Source organism: Apodemus sylvaticus, chromosome 5 (genome assembly GCF_947179515.1).
Source record: "Apodemus sylvaticus chromosome 5, mApoSyl1.1, whole genome shotgun sequence".
Taxonomy (NCBI): Eukaryota; Metazoa; Chordata; class Mammalia; order Rodentia; family Muridae; genus Apodemus; species Apodemus sylvaticus.
The window spans coordinates 44125103-44147556 of NC_067476.1; the positions used below are offsets into that span (position 1 = coordinate 44125103).

General features: G+C 39.5%; 1 protein-coding gene across 3 annotated transcripts in view; it reads right to left on the reverse strand.

Moving 5' to 3' along the window:
- Fign (fidgetin, microtubule severing factor) overlaps positions 1 to 22454 on the reverse strand; it is a 124805-nt gene that overhangs the window by 69706 nt on the left and 32645 nt on the right. Inside the window, exon 3 of one of the 3 annotated variants that reach the window (XR_007977868.1) lies at positions 8559 to 8678. The exons of the other annotated variants lie outside the window; for them this stretch is intronic. The gene's annotated coding sequence lies outside the window, so the exon portion shown is untranslated. Of the gene's footprint in view, positions 1 to 8558; positions 8679 to 22454 lie in introns of those variants that run through there. 3 annotated transcript variants of the gene reach the window in all.

Genomic DNA, 22454 nt, shown 5'->3' on the forward strand with positions numbered 1-22454 from the left:
AGATCAGCCTTGGACTCCTGATCCTCCTACCCCAGCTCCCTAGTCCTGGGAGTATAGATGAGTCCCATCAGACCTGGAATGAGCTGTAAGATTCCTGAAGGTAGGGTCATGTGACACACTGAAAGCATTTCTTCTCAAAAACCTAGTGATTTCTTTTCCTTAATCATATCCAGTAATATGTTGTTCCTTGCTATTTTTGGCTTTAATTTAATTTTATCTTAGAGTTAGAAATATTTTACAAATTAACATATAATCTTTATCCCATTCTCTTACAGTAAATAAAAGGCCATTCTATTTTCTAAATGGAAACCAGCTTTTCAAATAAAGAAATACTGTTACTATGGCTTTATAAGCTGTTTCTCCTGTTTCTGAACCAATTGCTTAGCTTATTTAATTACCATCCGGAACGAAGTATTTCAGATCAGTCTTTTCCTGTGACAACAACCACAACACCTCTATGAGTTTGGCAGTGTCCCTTTATGTCTTAGGCACCCTAAAAAAAAGATCCTAACTCTACCAGTGACATGATCTGTGTAGAGTTTACAGCCTAGCACTTCCTCTGTCAGTGGGAACCTGCAATTTTAGATAAAAGCTATAACACAAACTTTCACTCTTCATAAGTGGGAAGATGAGCTTACCTTCTGCTATGTCAACATTAGGGATCTAGCACTATCATTATCTGAAGTACAGAGAGATTACTTTCATTTGTATAGCTGAGCGCTTTACTTAGGTTCCCTTAAGACATAAAATACGGTGGTATTGGGAGGCCATCCAGAAAGACAATCTAGGGTAGACAGACAGCCTAGGTTTTCATTGACTTTACTTTCCCAGGTGTCCAAATCTACATCAGAGGCCAGAGAAACGTGTGTGTTGGTGGTGGCAGCAATGCACCCTTTAAAAGCAGCTTTAAAAAAAAATCAATGAGATAATCAAATAAGGGGACTCACCAGGTTTGTGCCTCTTAGGTCTGGTTTTAAGTCTCATTCCAACATCTCAATCAATGAACCCGAGGAAACTATGAACATAGCACATGGACAATCACCAAGCAACGGTGCTGCTCTTTTCTCTGGTAGGAATTCTACAAGCTATTTCTGAAGTTCAGAGCAGATGCCTTCAATTAGAAAAAGATATTCATCTTTTACACAACTCTCTGTCTTATTCTGTCATAAATAAATGGATGGAAAACATTTCAAATTACCTCTACTCATGATAATTTTATCCTAGACAAAGTTCCTGCCACAAAACAAGGGGTGAAGCATTTCTAGTTGAGCTGTAATTGCCATAATGCTGATTAAATGCACACTTGGAGCAGGGAAAAGCTTTCCTGTGGCATGGCGGAGTCTTTCTAGTGCTATTTAAAAACACTTCAAGTACAATCTTCTGAAAGTGGCACTTTCATGAGCAGTACAACAGCATACCTGAAGTTTCATCGCCTTGGAAAGCAGAGGTTGGAGCGGTAACAACATGAGAGTTGGCAAACTGACTTATACAGACTATCACATTTCCCAGGCTCTTCCAGCTACACACTACAGAAGGAGCTGCGTTCATTCTACATTTACAGCTTGTTTTTGAGATTACATACAGATTTCATTTACTTCTCGTCGGACCTCTCCTGCCAGACTTGGTCTCAATAAACTGATAGTTTTCTAAACCATCCCTTTATGTATAGTCATGTTGTATATGTTTATCTGTACATATATATCTCTATAGAAATACATTTATGCATGTATGTTTTGTGCATATGCATATATATATGTATTGTGGGGGAATATGTAGATAATTATATACACATGTATGTTTCTATGTGTTTATATGTATTTGTGTTCAATATACACACAAATAAAGATAAATGATCTAAACTACTTCCCAGAATTTCTGAATGTGCTTTGAATATGAAGGTTGTTGGGACTGTTTTATAATTAATATAATCAAGTACTGCTTGAGTTAATATTTCATACAACAATGTGCATCTTCCTATCACCAGAATGATAAAAAGAAGTTTTAAACACAGAGATTTGGAAGGCTTATGGGAAAAAAAAAGAAACAGACTGGCATTCGAAACCATATACCTGCCAGATTCCATCACATCTCCTCCTCTCTGTCTGGGTGTGATGCTGCAAGAGTAGTAGATAGCCATTTTCAACTAGAGGGGAGCTTGCCTCGTGCGAGGAACAGATCCTTTCTCTACAGAGGGTATGCGAAGACAGATGCAGCAAGCTCTGTGCACTAGCGTAGACAGGGAAGAGAGTACTGTCAATTGACACATGCCTTTGACCCTCTGAACAGAGCTAGGTCACCTGACCCCCAAGCCTCATACACAGCTTAGTAAACTGTATTGTTCCCCGAAGAATAATTTATCATTTCCTCTTCAGAGTACTAGCCTTCACTCCAAAAAGCAGTAATGGAGATTGGTGAACTGACTTTATATCACAGGGCTATGCTGAAGAAGAAGAAAAAATCAGGAATCGAGAATGAAGAAACTAATCACCAAAGCAATTCGTCGTCTTATCCTTTACCACTATTAAGTCATTATATGCCTGAAGAATAGCATGCTATGAACTAGGACTAACAACAAAAACTTAAAAGTTAGATTTGTGTCTTAAGTCTACCAATTCTGGTTTTACACACTCTAATTTAGGGCTGATCCTGTTTTTCAAAGAATAATGGTAAGTGAATAATGCCATGTAGGGTTAAATAATAATGGGAGTCCTTACAGATTTGAAGCCAGAAAGATCATATTACTAATGCACATACAAGGAGCCGACAACTGCCTGTAAGTTTAGTTCCAAGGGGAACTGATGCTTCTTGACCTCATGGACACCTACATACCCTCCCTACCACACAAACTCTCTCTCTCTCTCTCCCTTCCTCCCTCTCTCTCCCTCTCTCTCTCTCTCTCTCTCTCTCTGTCTTTGTCTCTCTGTCTGTCTCTCTCTGTCTCCCTCTCTGTCTCTGTCACATACACACACACACACACACACATACACACACACACACCTCTCTCTGTCTCTCTGTCTCTCTGTCTCTCTCTGTCTGTCTGTCTCTTTGTCTGTCTCTCTCTCTCTCTCTCTCTCTCTCTCTCTCTCTCACACACACACACACACACACACACACACACACACACACACGATGAAAAAACTAGTAATAAATCTTTCTCTTAAAATTTATCATCCATGACCACGATGGCACATAAATTCTTTAGAAAGCTTTAGTAAACATGCAAAATATACCAACTATATCCCACACATGCATGCGCACATAAATCCAGTTTGGATAAATTCTTTAGGATATGTGATGTCTTGGCAGGCAAAGGTGCACTCCACCAAGTACACAGACCTGTGTTTGATCCCCAGGACCAGTGCAATTGGAGAAACGTGACTCCTGCAAGTTTCTTCTGACTTCCAAACACAGGCGCCATATGTGTGAATATTAAATACCTAACACAAAAAGCTTCAAAAATAATTTTAAAAACTCTCAATGAAGTGACACATTCTAAAACAAGGTCTTCATGCTTATGCATACTCCAAAAGCTACTAAATATGAAAGATCCAGGATCTGAACCTTTAATGGGATACTCTGTGATCCTCTCTTACGCATGTAAGAACTTATGGCTAGAAAACAGTCATAGGTTATAAAGAAGCAAATGAAATAAAAAGGTAATCAGATGTTACAGCTAAGCTGAAGAAGAAAGAGGAACATCGATGATCAAAATATAAAACATTCCGAGACACAGAAGATTCCAGGATGATCCTTGCCTTAGAGTACAAAGAGTCCTCAAAGTACATGAACGACCATGGCACACTCTGCCTATGAAAACAGTAAATTCACTCTTAGTAAAATGGAAAGTAACCTGCAGTTGTTGCCATCTCATAAGCTAAGGGGTATCTGCCCTTCACAGTGAAAGTTGGAAGGTGTGAAGAGCTTCTATCGAAGAGGTGGGCAAGTAGAACAGTCAGCTCGGACATGCGGAAGATGGTGGCAGGAAAGGGAACCATGCAGGCAGAGAAGTCAGCTCTGAAATATGCTTCCAATCAAAAGACAGGAGACAAAATGCTGGGAAATGTCTATGTTTTTAAGAAAGGATTAGCAGAGTTGAACCTATTATTTGTATACAGAATCATAGAAAGCCCGTGGCCCACTGAAAGGGGGAAATGTTGAGACTCCATGGCCCACTTATCAAGTCATTCAAATATAACACAGCTGAGGTGGGCTTTTACTGAAAGTTTCATAGTGAGGTATCCCTTCATGATTTATTCCATAGGTACCACAAATGTCTCTTGACCCATGTACAGTCTGAATTTCCATGCTATATAACTTGTCAGTGCCCTATCTTTGCCTGCATTTAGGTTTGATTCATAGGCAGGCATGCCTTAAACAAATCAAGCGGAGTTAATTTTAATTCTTAAAAAGTAAACATATGAACACTGAGATAGAAAGAATTCAAATGGCATCAATAAAATCAAGATTATGAACCTATTTTTAAAGCAACAGACAATTTCAATACACTGGCGTTCAAGTATTGAGTCACTGAATTACACAAAGCCTTGACCAATATTTATTGCTCCATGTTTTAGAAGCAATTTCCATTTTGATGGGTTGCTTCAACAGTGGTATTCTGAAGCAGTTAGGTAACATAAAAATATAGGATCAAGATTATGTCTGTCAGATGAAAAATACAGCATTTATGCAGCATTATATAATCCATTCGCTGGTTTATGGGCCCAAGGTTCCCCTGGGAGTGCCACAAGCCCACATAATATTCTACAGGGTTACAGTTTGCACTTGAGACTCTAAATGGGCAGGAAATGCTTTCTGAAGCCACTGTGTAACCAGCATATGTCTCACTACTGCAAAACAAGTATAAAATACTAATAATGTCAATTTGGCATCTATAGATGTCCCTATTTCGAGATGATCCCAACATTAAAATAAATGTGCTTTTTCCCTGGGAAATCTGTACCTCAACTCTGAAGATACAAAGTGCATAAATCAGATGACCAAATTGGGCCTATGAAAGAGCAGTTTCCAATGATTCAATGTCAGGGAAGTCTACTGTAACGCTCCCTGAGGATGTGGCCTGTATTTCTTAAACACTTCATCTAACTGCCTTCAATAAAGAAAGATCACATGATACTTAATTTTAAAGATAACATCACAACGGAGATAGATATTGTTGCTAAGAAGAATGGACATAATTGTAATTCAAAACAAAAGATTTGTCCGTAGTAATATAGGTAAGTATAGGGATATGATTAAACATTTATAGGAATAATAAAATAAAATAAAATAAAATCGAACTGCAAATTCTAGCAGCAGAAAAACAAATGTATAAAAATCTGCAGCTGGGAAAGAATAAAAATTAATACCAGTATGAGAGGGAAAGAGCTTTCCTAAACTAGGTAAAAGAAAGAGTTCAAAGAAATGAAGGCATTGTGCAATTTCTTGACATTTATTCATAGGAATTCTAATCATGGCTTTAAGCAGTAAAGAGAAACATAAATATATGTTTTATACTATATATGATTATGTATACTATTTAAAGAAATACATAAAGTCTGAATTATTTAATCTAAAGAAATGAGATTTAAGCATGCTCCCTGGGGTGTGGATGTGGCCTCCCAGTGGCATTACTCCTTCTTGCCTGACATGTGAAAGGTTGTTGGTATGGCCCCCAGGATATGAGCTCAAAATAAAAATAATAACAATAAAAGATAGTCGAAGGGTTTTGAGGTTGGTGAGACATTTACTTGTGTTTCATTTAGAAAACTAACAAAATACAGACAGTATTTTTCAACAGATGAACATCAAAAATGCTAACTCTGTTGTTATTCAAAGCCACTTGGATAGGTTAAGAAGTTAAGCATTGTTTTGGTTCATCACAGTCTTTGACTTTTAGTCTAACCTCAGTTTAGATTTAGACAGAGTATTTTCTTATGCCATGCTAGGAATTGACTTCCAATTCAATATTTCCCAACAATACATGGTGCAAATTTTGTACCATAGTGTTTATCCATTTCTGTTTAAGGTAAAGATCATAAAAAGTAGGATCATTGGCCACTGCCCAGAGTATTAGGAATATGCTACACTTTGTGGTTAATGTTAGTTTTACTTTTTTCAAACTAATTGAGGTTCTAGAGGCCAAAACCTGACAAGCTTTTACAAAATGCAGAGTGTACTGTTTGTCAAGTCTTTGATTGCTTAAATTAAACACTAGACATAATCTACTTTAAAATGAATTATTGAATGATCAGGGAGGGAAAATAAGGAGGGAAAGGGAGAGGAAGAACCCAGCCAATACTCTGCCTTTATTTTCCCAATTCAACAATTAGCCATCATTTAGTAGTGAGAAAGAAGGAACTGTTTTCATACATCCTTTTCGCTGTTTCTAACTGATTTGGTTCCAGACAGCATCTGAGTTCGTTGCCCCTACTTTATGAATGTGGCAGTTTCTTACTCTGCTCTGTGTTGTGACCCTCTCACAATAGTGAGTTTCATGTGCTAGAACATGGAGGCTTGCTAATGAATCCAAGAATGCTAACCCCTAGTAAGTCAGGGAGGCAGACATCAATGAGTAGTTATACAGCTGTTTAATTCAACCAAGTCTATTTGAATACCACACAGTTTCCTTTATCAGGATAATAACTCTCTCCCTCTTTAAGAATGGAAGGAAAAATCAACTCAATTAAGAATAAAAAGCAAGCAAAAATAGAGTGGAGTTTGTGGAGGGAGGGAGGGAGGGAGGGAGGGAGAGAGAGAGAGAGAGAGAGAGAGAGAGAGAGAGAGAGAGAGAGAGAGCACAATGCCAGAGGAACTTACAGTTCCCATGAGGAACTTGCAATTATCAGGAGGAACAAAATGTTTTCTCCAAGTAAAAGACAAATAAACATGCCTTTAAATTTGCAAAGAAGGATTCTCTTAGAGAAGTGAGCAGAGACCCAGCGGTGAGCTCAGCTCAATGAAACTCATCTTAAATGTTTGCTTTGTTCTATCTGAGGGAAACATCAGTCTAAGAGCACATGTGGCGCAGAGGATGCTGTGTTTTGACTGTTCCTCAAAACACAGAAATCATTATGGTTCTACAACAACTACAATAATTCCCACACCTTCTCTACTAAAATTGACAATTACACTAATTTTCTGTTTAAAAATCCATATCAACAAACACATAAATAAGAGAATAAATAAAGTATTCTACTTTATATTATCACTAAAAGTACAAAAAAATCCCTGAGATGTCACTGTGAACTGAATTATTTTTGTAGCTCTACATTGCCAAAGTCAAAGGATTTTGCATGCTATTCAATCTGATAAAAGATGTTTATCCTAGAGGAGCAAAAGGAGAATTGGATTTTCTAGAAGCATCCAGAAAAGTAAGTAGATACCCTAGTAGAAGATATTGCTAATCTTCATTGGTTATTTATAGCTATGTTCTGGAGTAAAGCTCTTAGAAGTGTTTAGTTCAACAATATGCAGCAATATGCTATCACATTTATTTTCCTCCAAGAAACTAGACGCACCTCAAATGTTGAAATATAGTCTATTTTTACCCATGGTGATGAGGTTAATAACATCTTGTTAATTAAATGAAACAGTCCAAATTCAAAGCAATGAAACAATTAGAAGAAGATAGAGAGAAACTTCTGTCCATTTACAGCAGCTCGCTTTCCACTGCAAATGGTAATTCCTAAAGGGCTCTGAAAGCCTAGTCCTGAGAGGTAATAGAGGAAACAGACTCCTATTAATGTTGTGTCCTCTGACATCTATTCTGTGAAAATAGAAGGAGAAAGCATTAACTTTCAACACTGGACACGCTAAGGAGAAAAAACAAATGAGCACATTCTAAACAGCTATGTGGAGCAAGGTGACCCATCCAAGTTTAACAGGAAACCAAGAGGTAATCAAATGAAACCTACGACCTTTTGACAGAGACGCTGGAGGAGACAAGACACAATCTAAGAATCTGTGAAAAACAGGGAGGAAGGCATGCGCATGTGCACTCTTCTGCTGAGCATGGATGCAACAGACACAGGTGGTCCCAGCAAGAACTACAGTCCTAAGAGGAGGCAGCTAAGTGCCCTGTCCTTCCTTTAATATGGCATCTCTCCATTATATTCTTCTAACTAAGATGACTGCATGCTGTTCACAGTATCATATCTATGTGAGATGGACAAAATGGCCATACCTAACACCAATGAAAGCAAATCCCAACAACCCATTTTAGCATCTGACTTATTCCACAACTATTACTTGCCTGCTCATCATCTAACCAAGTAGACCAGTGTAGGGATGCACATGTGTTTGTGCTCATACACATGTGTGTGCATTGGTCTGTCTGTCACTATGGAAACATTCTGTAGCTAAAAAGAGCAGAAGAGCAAAGAGCTAAATCCAGGGACAGGGTTACAAAAAAGCAGGAAAGAAGAGAGTGTATAAAAGGACCACAATGGCCCTTCTGTTCTCTCTCATTTCTTCACCACATAGTTACACATCTAGCATAGTAGTTGCTCAATAAAAGACAAGCCAATAAGTAGAGCAATAAAACCTACCTGTTGAAAATGTACACTCAATTCATGAAGCATCACAAAATACTAGTTATCAAGGAAGACCTTCCTGGTTTCTGAGGAACAATCTTTTGAAGGGCCAACATTAAAATGGTCATAACACCAAAAAATAATAACCTACGGGTACAAATAGGAGACATAAAATAATAATTTCAGTGAAAAAAAACCTGGGAGGAAAAACAAATATAGAACTGATGAAGAATGCACATATTGCAAGAAAATGCTGTTAAAAATAAAGAACTACACATCACCAGAGAGATATACTCCCTTTTCTTAATAGCACATCAGACTGGATGCAAACTGATAAGCAACAGAATGGCAGATGATACTGTCAATCAGGATGGTTTAAATGCCATCTTAACGAAAGGCCACATTACTCTGTATTCCCTTGCTTTACCGCGGGAACTGTAGACACAACCCAGGCGTCATAGTTCCTTCCGTCCCATCGTTCTTGTGAGAGCTTGTTATGGAGGCTTCCTGTCTATCTTGTTCAAGGGCAAAGCTGAAGGGCCCAGTGCCTTCAACTCATTCTAAGACTCTGATGCAAGCTGCATTTCAGCAAACATTTGGGATGCCAAGGTTGAATGCTTTTTGCTATGTTTTGCCAGTACTATTGGAAAGATATGCATCATCTTCCAGGCAGCATACATGTTTACTAGAGACAACCGATACACAATACTTGTGTTAACTTGAGATTGATAGGGTTTGTTTTTTTTTTTTTTTGTTTTGTGGTTTTCATTGCTTTGCTCTTTGTTTGTTTACAAAGTATAGGGGCAGTAAGTGCTTACATGAGCATACTCCATGAAACGGAACATACAGTTAAATCAATCGGGGGAATTCTTTATACTGCAAACTCCCCTTCACAAGTCAGAACAGAAGTAAGCATTAAAACCTATAAAGACCTTCTGTAAAGAACCCCAGTTAAAATTAACCCACACCCACTAGCCTAGGAATCCTAAGGGAACCTGGAGGTAGCAAATGAGAATGAGTGAAAAACTGGTCACCTCCTCCTAAGATTTTACTGATGAAACTGTTCTTTCTGCCTGGAAACTGGAGAGCTAGAAGTACCAACTTGGTCCCTTCCCTTACAAATTGAAGTCTAGTGAAGCAAAGTTATTTAGCCAAGTTTGCAATCCATCAACTGTACACAAAAGTACACAAAGCCCTTTAAGCTCTGAGTCCTATAGTTCTCTTACCTCAGCCAATGAAGCCTAGACATTGTCCTGATCCCTATAGCTACTCTGTGTCACCTCCTAATCTTCCTGTATAATAGTCTATCTCTCTGTCTTGGGTACCACATTTAGATATATATATATGCCCATAACTGAGACCTCAACTTCCTCAAGTGTCATTTCTCCTAAACTATAAATCAGGTTTCTTCCCCCCCACCCCGACCTGAAAGTATTTGCCACTTGAAATATTTTACATAAGCCATTCTTCAGCAATGTTCTAGTCATGCCTCTAGCTCCTGTGAAATGAGCTTCATTGCTCCTTCTCTCTATCCTCATCAGGGGTAACTCCCTCAGTCTTCATTCTCAATTATCACTAAGTCTAAGAAAACCATGCTTAATTTTTCAGTGTCTGCAATTACCTTTAAGGAGGACATAAAACATATTGTTACTTGTATGTATTCCTGTAGAGGAATTTCGAGACAGCAACATGGCTAACACACACCTTTAGTCCCTAAGAAGGAAGGAAAGTGATGTCTCATTGAAGGGGAAAGTAAACGATGAATCAGAGAGAGATGTGACCAGGTGAGTCAGAGATCGGATATGCAATTCTCCTAAGAATAGCACAGGAAGAAAAAGCTACTTAAGAGCAGAGAGAGAGAAAAAGCAGTATGGAGTGTGGTATGTGGTGGGTAGTGGCTAGTGGGTGGTGGGTAGTGGGTAGTTCGTGGTATGTGTTTGGCAGTTTTACTGGGTCAGCTTTACTGGGACAGTTTTACAGAGACAAGTTACAGGGACCACTAGATAGACACAGGCGAAGAGAGTGAGGAACCAGAAGATTAGAACATATTAGGAAAACTAGGATGAGACAAAGCAGAGCAATTCATTCAGAAGACAAGCCAGACTAAATCACTTAGCTTGGAAGATTAGACTGTAAGGAGGCTAGATTGTCCAGCCCTGGGCCTAGGAATGGTTAGGACACTGTTAAAAGGACAAAACGGCAACCATCAAATTGGGAAAGGATATTCACCAACCCTACATCTGATAGAGGGCTAATATCCAATATATACAAAGAACTCAAGAAGTTAGACCCCAGAAAACCAAATAACTCTATTAAAAAATGGGGTACAGATCTAAACAAAGAATTTTCACCTGAAGATATTCGGATGGCCGAGAGGCACCTTAAGAAGTGCTCAACATCTATAGTCATTAGGGAAATGCAAATCAAAACCCTGAGATTTCACCTTACACCAGTCAGAATGGCTTAGGTCAAAAACTCAGGAGACAGCAGGTGTTGGCGAGGATGTGGAGAAAGAGGAACTCTCCTCCACTGCTGGTGGGGCTATAAGATGGTACAACCACTTTGGAAATCAGTCTGGCAGTTCCTCAGAAAACTGGACATGACACTTCCAGAGGACCCTGCTATACCTCTCCTGGGCATATACCCAAAGGATTCCCTGACATGCAATAAAGACACATGCTCCATTATGTTCATAGCAGCCTTATTTATAATAGCCAGAAGCTGGAAAGAACCCAGATGCCCCTCAAAGGAGGAATGGATACAGAAAATGTGGTATATTTATACAATGGAATACTACTCAGCAATTAGAAACAAGGAATTCACAAAATTTTTAGGCAAATGGTTTGATCTGGAAAATATCATCCTAAATGAGGTAACCCAGTCACAAAAGAATACACATGGAATGCAATCTCTGATAAGTGGATATTAATTAGCCAAGAAGCCCTGAATACCCAAGGCACAAATCACATAACAAATGACTCCCATGAAGATAAATGGAGAAGGTCCTGAGCCTGGAAAGGACTGATCTAGCATTGGAGGTGAATATAAGGACAGAGAAAAAAAGGAGGGAGGTGATTGGAGAATGGATGGAGAGAAGAAGGTTTATGGGACATATGGGGAGGGGGGATCCAGGAAAGGGGAAATCATTTGGAATGTAAACAAAGAATATAGAAAATAAAAATATTTAAAAAAAAAAAAGAACAGAGAAGGAAGTCCTCTGGGCTCACCCAAAGCCATGAATTCACACAGTTTGGATATGATTCTTCTCTCAACAGGTCATGTAAAGAAGTAAAAGCAACATTTACAGTGAACAAAAACTATTCCGTCCAAAGCAAGACTGATCTGTGAACAAAGATATACACACTACTGATTACGAGAAACCCTAAGTCAAGCATTATGCTGAGATGGGCAAAGGTGGGGAGCTTGACTTTTTTGAGATTCATGTAATCAGTTGTATATATATTAATACAGCAGACATATGAAAAAAATGAATTCCAGAATGGGCTGGTCAGAGGACTCATACTTACAGCCATATATCTTACTGGCCTGGTGTCTTTCGTTCACAAATAAGTGAGTTCTGGATTTGTACAGCACATTTTTTGGTCACACAAGTAACATGATAGCTTCCATGCTCATTAAAAATAATCTTAAGTTGTTAATAAATATCTCTTCTTTTCTTTTATTTTTTTATTCGATATATTTTTATTTACATTTCAAATGATTTCCCCTTTTCTAGGCCCCCACTCCCAGAAAGTCCCATAAGCCCCCTTCTCTCCCCCTGTCCTCCCACCCACCCCTTTCCACTTCCCTGTTCTGGTTTTGCCGAATACTGCTTCACTGAGTCTTTCCAGAACAAGGGGCTACTCCTCCTTTCTTCTTGTACCTCATTTGATGTGTGGATTATGTTTTGGGTATTCCAGTTTTCTAGGTTAATATCCACTTATTAGTGAGTGCATACCATGATTCACCTTTTGAGTCTGGGTTACCTCACTTAATATGATGTTCTCTAGCTCCATCCATTTGCCTAAGAATTTCATGAATTCATTGTTTCTAATGGCTGAATAGTACTCCATTGTGTATAGATACCACATTTTTTGCATCCACTCTTCTGTTGAGGGATACCTGGGTTCTTTCCAGCATCTGGCAATTATAAATAGGGCTGCTATGAACATAGTGGAACATGTATCCTTATTACATGGTGGGGAATCCTCTGGGTATATGCCCAGGAGTGGTATAGCAGGATCTTCTGGAAGTGAGGTGCCCAGTTTTCGGAGGAACCGCCAGACTGATTTCCAGAGTGGTTGTACCAATTTGCAACCCCACCAGCAGTGGAGGAGTGTTCTTCTTTCTCCACATCCTAGCCAACACCTGCTGTCTCCTGAATTTTTAATCTTAGCCATTCTGACTGGTATAAGGTGAAATCTCAGGGTTGTTTTGATTTGCATTTCCCTAATGACTAATGAAGTTGAGCATTTTTTAAGATGTTTCTCTGTCATCCAAAGTTCTTCAGGTGAGAATTCTTTGTTTAACTCTGTACCCCATTTTTAATAGGGTTGTTTGGTTTTCTGGAGTCTAACTTCTTGAGTTCTTTATATATATTGGATATTAGCCCTCTATCTGATGTAGAATTGGTGAAGATCTTGTCCCAATTTGTTGGTTGCCGATTTGGACATTGATTGATTCCAACACTTGTTTATATTAAAACAGACTATTATAAAGCTAAAAAAAATAAATATCTCTTTAATGAATAAGTCCAATTAAGGCACTAAAAGATACAATATTCTTATAAAGAAAGCACCAAATGATAACAGAAATTTTTTTAAAGATATATATTAGGCATTTTGATATAATGTAATATTTCAGCAACACTTGTTTGAAATTTCATCAGTTCTTTTGGTCTTTTTGAGGCATTTTGGTATCACCAGGCCTTCCTTTAGATGGGTTAGAAGAGACATGAATGGCTGGTTACTCCTTTCCTTATCTTATACTCTCTTATCATATAAGAGCCAACTTTAAATTTGTCTATTTATGAAACAGGATGCAGTCTCCAGATATTTAATTACCTCCTTTTTCATACTCCCCAATCATGTTGAGAAGATTCAATAATTGAGGGTCTCCAAGTGATAGAGGGGGGGGAGAGAGCCAGGGAGAGTGACAATGAGGGGGGTAGGGGATGGGAGGAAAGAGAGGGGGTGGAGGAGGGGAAGGAGGAAGGAAGAGAAGAAGGAAGGGGAGGAGGAAGAGGGGGATGAGGATGGAGGGGTCGAAGGAGAGGGAGCACACACAGCTTACACTTAGCCCTATGACTAACATGTGAAATAACATTATTATCCCAATTTTAGAGATAAGGAACCAGATAGAGAGGATTAAGAGAATCCCCAGGATTTGAAGGTAAAACAGAAAAACAGTATCCAACCTTAGGTGCTTATTCAAGCCTTTGTTTGCCATGGAACATCACTAGGCACATTCATGCCATGGTTATTTACACATCTGTCCCCCATCATACTAAGTGAGGTAACCCAGTCTCAAAAGATTAATCATGGTATGCACTCACTAATAAGTGGATATTAGCCTGGAAAACTGGAATACCCAAAACAAAATCCACACATCAAATGAGGTACAAGAAGAACAGAGGAGTGGCCCCTGGTTCTGGAAAGACTCAGTGTAGCAGTATAGGACAAAACCAGAACAGGGAAGTGGGAAGGGGTGGGTGGGAGAACAGGGAGAAGGTAGAGGGTTTATGGGACTTTCCGGGAGTGGGGGGCCAGAAAAGGGAAAATCATTTGAAATGTAAATAAAAAATAAATCAAATAAATAAAAAAAAGACCATCATTCAAGCAAGGGGCCATTTCATTGTGAGATTGACTAAATGGTAGTTTTCAATGCTCAATGAACATCAGAAAAATAGTATTGAAGAAACTTGGGTTCATTCAACTGAGAAAGAGAAAAAGGCATTTATATATGTATATATCCTAAAAACTCTTAAACTGTGGCACTCAAATAAGAAACCAGTGAGTATCTCATAAATTGTTAATTAGATATGCCATATCATTAGATCTTACCACCCTTGAAATATTTGCTCCACCTAGGATTTCCTTATTAAGTAATAGACTAGGTTTCAGCAATCATGAAGGAAAGCCAGGCCTGATCCTTTACAATCATAGACTCCCAATTATATTACTCCTTTATCTAGCTCCCACGCATAGCTGATTAACTCCATCTCTGCTTTTGCTATCATATCCAAAACCCTGGGATTACTAAGGTAGCAGCAGGCATGCTGTACCCTCACTTCTCATAGATGAACTCTAGATGGAGTTTCCTAGAGCGAGGGTAACATGGCCGGCACAGAAGGAAGTCAGGAAGGCATACATGAGGACATGGGTGAAGGAAGAGGGTATGAAGGTAGAACATGAACATGGGTTTGGAATTCCTATGACTCTAGGCCACAGGCTTCTCTTGGGAACTCATTTCTGAACTTATGTTTCTCCTTTATTGAGGGAAGCTACTAATAATTGCTGGATTTTACCACAGGGAGGGGACTTAAATAGAAGACTACATATTTAAGGCACAAAGGCATTATATCAAGAAACTACCTCTGCTTAATGAATATTATTATTGGCATTGCCTTGTCCTTCCCTTAAGTCTCTTCAATTTCATCAGCACATGTGGTTCTTTAGAAGAGATAAAGAATTGGGCATGCTGGAAAGGACATTCCATTCCTGCTCCATGTTCCATGCTGGTGGCCTTACATCTGAGGGGTTAACTTTGGTAAGGACAAAGTCTGCCTCTTGAATGGTGCTGCAGTCTCTCTTCTTATCTGCAGAGTGGTCAGAGGCTTACCTAACTCTTGGAGGCTCATTTTCTAGTTTCATAAAAGATCTGTTCATTATCCTACTGCAGGGGAATTCTGGTAGGGATTGTTGTTATACCTGCTCTCTCTCTCTCTCTCTCTCTCTCTCTCTCTCTCTCTCTCTGTCTCTGCCTTGGTGGGCTCTCTAAGGGCCATTCTAGAAAACATCCCAAATGTGGAAAGAGAAGAAGACTGAGCGAATTGTGAACTAAGGAAAGGGAAGCCTGTACACATTGCCTGTTCTTCCCTCCACACTCTGCCGCAGACACACATCTGGACCAGCACCACTCTATGTGGAGGAAAGAGAGGTCTCGATGCCTAACAATGTGGGCCTGATGTCCACTGCCACACTGTCCAATTCCACAGAGACAGGAGTCCCATCCTGTGCCTAGACCCTCACTCCTTGCTTTCTAACTGCTGACTCAAAATTGAATACACACAATTCATGAGAGATGGGAACACCTATTGATACTACAATCTAGACAGTGAAGCAAACGGCACTTCTGTGGCCTAGACTGAAAAGCTAACTGTCATACATGGTAAATTCTCCTGTCTATGGGACCTAGCTTTCTCTCACTTCCAAACTTTTGAAACATGTCTTTTCTTTTTTATTTTTATTTTCTATATTCTTTGTTTACATTCCAAATGATTTTCCCTTTCCCAGTTTCCCCCTCCCCATAAATCCCATACGCCCTCGTCCCTCTGCCCGTTCTCCAATCAACCCCCTCCTTCTTCTCTGTCCTGGTACTCCCCTACAATGCTGGAGAAATGGATACAGAAAATGTGGTATATTTACACAATGGAATACTACTCAGCAATTAAAAACAATGAATTCATGAAGTTCTTAGGCAAATGGTTGGAACTGGAAAATATCATCCTAAGTGATGAAACCCAATCACAAAAGAACACACATGGAATGCAGTCACTGATAAGTGGATATTAGTCCAAAAGCTCTGAATACCCAAGATACAATTCGCATATCAAATGATTCCCAAGAAGGAAGGAGAGGTCCCTGGTCCTGGAAAGACTTGAAACATGTCTTTTCAAATGGAGACTGCCAGTCCTTGAAAACATTTTTTCGTGTTTTATCCAAGAAGAAGCAAAATGCACAGAATAGAAATTTGATTTGTTTCTCATCTCTGTGGTAGTCGGATGTTGTCAAAGCCATAGTTTCAGAGGCACCCTGGAGAGGGTAGAGCCCACCCCTTGCCTCCAGGAAGAAATGGACCTAAACTGTCCACCAAGATCCCTGTGGGAATAAATGAGGAAAAACACATCTACACAACATCTGGCAATCGCTGCACAAGGGAATTTTCTAAATGAAAACACTCTGTACACACAAATGTTAAAAAACACAGATCAAGAAATGTTAGCTGTTAGAATAGTGTAAATATGGAGAAATGGCTTTGTCAGATATTTTTGGCTATATGAAATTAAGATGTATTTTTTAAAGCAGTGGAAAAAGAAACGCCATTCCATAGCTGTTTTCCTGAGAAAGTGGCATGCCAACAGTTCATGTTTGGAACCACACAGTACCCAACTCTTCTAGAAGCCTGTAATCATAAAATCAGAACTTGACAAGCCAAATAAAACATTGTGATTTTTGGTCACTGCCTTTCAAATTTGGGGCATTGAATACTGGAGTAATTAAATGTTCACATAAATGTACCTTCTTATTTTACATATGTTTTACATTTAGAATATATTTCTAATATGATAAAAATAATAAAACTAAAATTCACTTCTACTTTCTAGTGACATATCATTCTTAAGAACAGATGTTTAAGAAAATCCCATTCAAAGAGAAACTTAAGATTCAATTTGAGTTTTCCATTAGTTAAAGAAAGGAATGTTAATAGAAACTTTATGCATTGTTGAATGGACTAGGTATTGCTATATTTATATATACTTTTAGTAAATCAGATAACTCGGTAGACTGACAGAGGTTGCTAATCAAGAGTATATGAAAATGTATGAGCTATTTGTACTCTATTATCCACATAAAATTCGTTTACATTTTTAATGCTATGGGGTGAGTTCATATGTACTTAAGAATATGCTTTTATGGTTTGTGGCATGTAGCATGTGGTGTGTGTGTGTGTGTGTCTGTGTGTGTGTGTGTGTGTGTGTGTGTGTGTGCATGGCGAGCATGAACTTTAACAAAAAGTTCTCTCCAGTCATAACCCTGAGCTCACAATTTGATGGGACTGCTGGCCAGTGAGTTCCTGGGACACTCCCATCGCCATTTCCCAGGCACTCGAACTACAGGTGGAGGGAAGGTGGAGGGGATCTAAACTTGCATTCTCTTGCTTTCAACTAAGCCACCTTCCAAGCCTCCAATATGTATTATCTTTGAATGTATCTTTAGTCTGTGTGAGGCATGGAGAAGGATGGAAGACACACAGAAAGTCGGAGAAGAGGGACATGGACTTGCAAGCCAATTTAAGTTTTGAAACAGACTCTTAACTATGAGGAAGCCTCCATTTCCCCAAGGAACAAACAAGCACATGATAGACTGTGAACAAGAATCTCAAGTAGAAAGTCAAATGACTATGTTGTGCTATTTTGAAACAGAATAAATTGAAGAAATTATTCACCACACTGAGGAAAGCAGCATTATCGCAAGAAATCCCCCACCCCTGGAAGCAGTTTGAATCACCACGCAGAATCCTGTTAAAGCTACAGATTTTGAATAATGAGATCTTTCTTTAATTTTATTTGAAGAAGGGAAGGCAGAGAGGAGAGACCCAGGGCTAGCCTGTTCTACCAGAGCTAGCTAGTGGCAGCATCACAGAGGCAGAACTAGTGGCAATGCCATGGCTATGAGAACTTACAAGAGTCTGGAAGATCTGAAGATCATATCAGTCTAGAGGAAAAAGATGGCTCGAAAATTCCAAACCTGCGTTATAACAAGTTCATAGGTGGGATACACTGGTTGTGGGAAAGATCTCTCTCTCTCTCTCTCTCTCTCTCTCTCTCTCTCTCTCACACACACACACACACACACACACACACACACACACACACACGGAGAAAAGACTGAAGGAGAAAAGTTCTTTCAAAGTTTCCAGTGAGTAAGACCTCATGGGAACCTGATGGGAAGAACGGAACAGCAAGACGAGTAAAGGTGTTCCATCTGAGGGTGAGAAACAGTTTTTACCAGAGCATTCTCACCCATTGCATCTTGTTTTTGCAGAGGGAAGTCAGGTGTCTAACATCACTGAAGGCTTTACCGCTGACCGCTCTGCCTTCTTGTAGAAATACAGCTCAGCAAAGCACATGTCAATTAATATAAAGATTTAATGGAACTTCAAAGTCTCCAAGCACTCAGCGATCACGTATAGATCACAACTAATCCAGATGGGGTGCACAAATTCTCTGTACAACCCTTCACTCTGTACTTTACTCTGACTCTTCCCGCTTTTATAAATTATAATGACTAAGGAAATAGATATAAGCATATGTTGTTGTAGGCATTCATGTAATCTTACAGCTCTTTTCTTCACTAAGTACTTGAAACCTTTGTGGAAAACTTTTCTAAAATTCTCCATGTTGGCTGAGGATGTGGTTGTGTGTGAGTTTATGAACAGTATAGGCAAAGCTGGAGGCCAGAGCTTCCAGACACATAGGTAGCAGAGGATGGCCTTACTGGGCATCAGTGAGAAGAGAGGCCTTTGATCCTGTGAAGACTTGATGCCCCAGTGTAGGGGAATGCCAGGGTGGGGAGGCGGGAGTGAGTGGGTGGGTGATGGAGCACTGTCATAGAAGCAGGAGGAGGGGATGAGATAGGGGGTTTCTAGAGGGGAAACCATAAAAGGAAATAACATTTGAAATGTAAATAAATAAAATACACAATTAAAAAAAACAGAGCTACACAGTTTCAAGTTGTTAGACCCATTCTCACTATATTAACTCAAAAAGAGAAACTTCAAGTGCCTTATTTCAGTTTATCAAAAAAAAAAAAACAGGAAAGCAAAAAAGCAAGAAAGGAAGCAAGGAAGGAAGGAAGGAAGGATGAAAGAGAAAGAAAGAAAGGGAAAGGAAAGGAAATAGAAAAGAAATGAAAAGAAAAGAAAAAAGAAAAGAAAAGGAGAAAAGAAATACCCCTCTAGGTCAATACCTCTGGATTCAAAACCTGCTTCACCCTGTCAGCATATAATCTGGAGCAGGCCTCTTCACTTGACAATCCTTCTATACAACTTGAGTCACTGCATCCATTCTGCATACCTCTGGGATTTGTGAGAAGCAAGGACAGTGACGAGGCCAAGGATTCACAAATCCACAGCAGCCATGCAAAGGTAAGAGGTGATGTCAGTCACCTGTGACATGCTCACATGAGCCAATGCCACTCGATACGTATGTGGACACTCAAGGCATGATCTCGTAACTGGAGTCCTCCTGCACACAGCCAACCTACCAGGAGGGAATGTCTGGGTCGATCAGGAGCTAAGACAGCCCTGAGACCACGGCCACAGGAGAGCCTGCCAAGCTTTCCCTAGAAATAAACGGGTTACAGAAGCAATCCCTCTAGACTGAGGTGTTAGCACACAGGTCTTGTAGCTGCAGATGGGACTAGGTAAGTTTCCAAAGGCCTGGGACACCAAGGAACTGAGGTGATCAGATCAATGACATCTCTCTTTTACCGGCACTTTTTGGTTCCCACACAGAAGCCAAACACGTTCCACCATCTCCCTGTCTTCATTTTTATTAGCAGCGTTGCCATTTTGAAAATTTTTCATCCATTCTAACCAAGGGTGGCCTCTCTTTCCTCTACAACATCTTTAGTGTGACACACCCAGGCAAGAGGCTCCATGTGTGTGTGTGTGTGTGTGTGTGTGTGTGTGTGTGTGTTGTGAGTTCCCTGCTTCAGAGATAAGTACTGTTTATAAACGTTCACCGGGCAGACTGAGTCATGGCTACTTTCAGGCTTTTGAAACTTCACCTCCAACCCCTCAATACATCAACTCTAGGGAAATAGGTTTTGCCAAAATACGTACAAGTTAAATTAATCATCTCCCAGCCATGAATATTTAGCAGTGAATCAACTAAATCTAGTAAGTGAGGCTTTCAGTATCCATTCTCAATAATGTTCCATATGGCACAGAAACAGCAGCAGCAGATCTACCAGGGGCTCAGGGAAGCTGAAGGCTCAAGTATAAATTTTAACTGTGAGCCACTGCTCTTAAAACAAGGCCCCCATGTGGTGTGAGACTTAGGCCCTCGATAGGCCAAGATATGTCCCTGGTGACATAAAAATAGAGACAGATTACACCTCTCTGGGCAGGCACACTCTTCAGTGTCACCTTCACATATAAAAGGACAAAGTCTGTAAAAGAGGTGGATTTCAAAGCACCGCATAACCATTATCAGGGTCACATTTCACATCAGCGCCATTCATAGCTCTGCGAATCTGTCTACTGCCACCTCCCAGCAAGGAGTATGGGATGGTGCTGCTCCTGTTGCTGCAGTATCTCCAGGAAAGCTCCTGGCCTCAGGTCCAAGCCAAGGGTTACTCTGAAAGGAAGGTAAAACAAGGCAGGAGAACAAAGCGGGCCCTTCTAATGCACTTGTCAGAAACAAAGCAATTATGAACATCATATGATTAAAAAGAAGAGTCATTTAAATAATGAACTCTAATTTGGCTATTTAGCAATTCACTGTTTAGCAATTTGCTATTTTTATTACATTTTAAATCAATCCATCTAACAGAATTTCTCCCAACCCCATACAGTACTATTTCACTGCTGTAAACCTATATTTCAAGGCAAGACAATAACTTTCTATAATAAAGTGGTAATAAAAAGAGTACCAATTATCCCAGTATTTTCTCAAAATAGGTAGACTTTCTTTCATGCCTTAATTTTATGTTTTCCTTTGCCCCATACTAAAAGCTTGGCGTAATTATCTCTGAACAGGTTGAGCGCAAGGTCTCTGCAAAATCTGCTCAGGGTGATTATTTTGCTGGGATTTTTCTCCCCGCCTTATTTGCAGAATTTAGCTGAGACTGTTAGAAGCGGTTTATCAAAATAAATGCTTGATTGGCTTTAGCAGTTTTTCGTAATTGAAAAAATAAAGAAAAAAGAGTTTTCTAATAAATGAAGGGAGAGAGAGGTTAAATACTTTAATTACTAACTTGCAAAAAGATTTCCATTTGAATATGGAAACAAAGTAAAGGGGTCCCCAATTTTTATGGGGACTGAAATGACTCTAGGGGATTTAATGATGCTGCTGGGCAGTTGAAGCTGTGGGGCTGAATAATGTGATTTCTAAGCAGACTTCCTTAAAATTTAATAGTGCTAGGGGATACTTAAAGTGGGTTTGTTTAAAAAGGGAAGTTTAAATATGCAAATTTGCACAGGAGGAAATAAGAAAATAGTGAGTTTTGATGTCTTGTTTTGTTGTTTTTTTCTTTTTTGGTTTTGTTGTTTTGAACAGATTCTCAATTTCTTTCTCTTAAAAGGGAGGCCAACTACTGTAGACATGTGAGATGGAGAGACAGAAGGATCTGACAAGGAAGATGGCTAGATGTCCACAGAGAAAGCCAACTCAATATACCTGCCCTTTGAAGCACATGTCAGCTGCTGACCTTTGAACTCTTATGACCACAAAGCATGTGCTCCTAAGTAAATCCTTAAATGAAGGATTCTTAAACTCTTCTTAAACTCAACCCTCCTTGCCACTGGCCTCAACCCACACATGGGGACTGTGCTGTGGAAAGCCATGTGAACTTGATTTTCATGGATGCAGCTATGCTGGCTGTGTAATGTGCTACCAAAATGGAGATCTCATAAACAAAAGAATCGCCTTCCTTCAGAATATTGGTTAATTCCACCTAATCAGGTCTATTATCATCACTAACCCTGACACGTGGATTACCAGCATTATGAAGCAGCCATTACTAATTAGCCCTCCTTCCTAACACCACCAGCTCAGACAAGCCTGTGCACACTGCAGTATTAGAGAGTCTGCTCTGAATTGCTGTTTTGTTTGGAAAGGGAGGGGGAAAAATCTGTGTTCTTTTCCAGCTGGCAGAGTTTTCCTAAATTAGATTAACTTTTAATTTAAATTAAAAA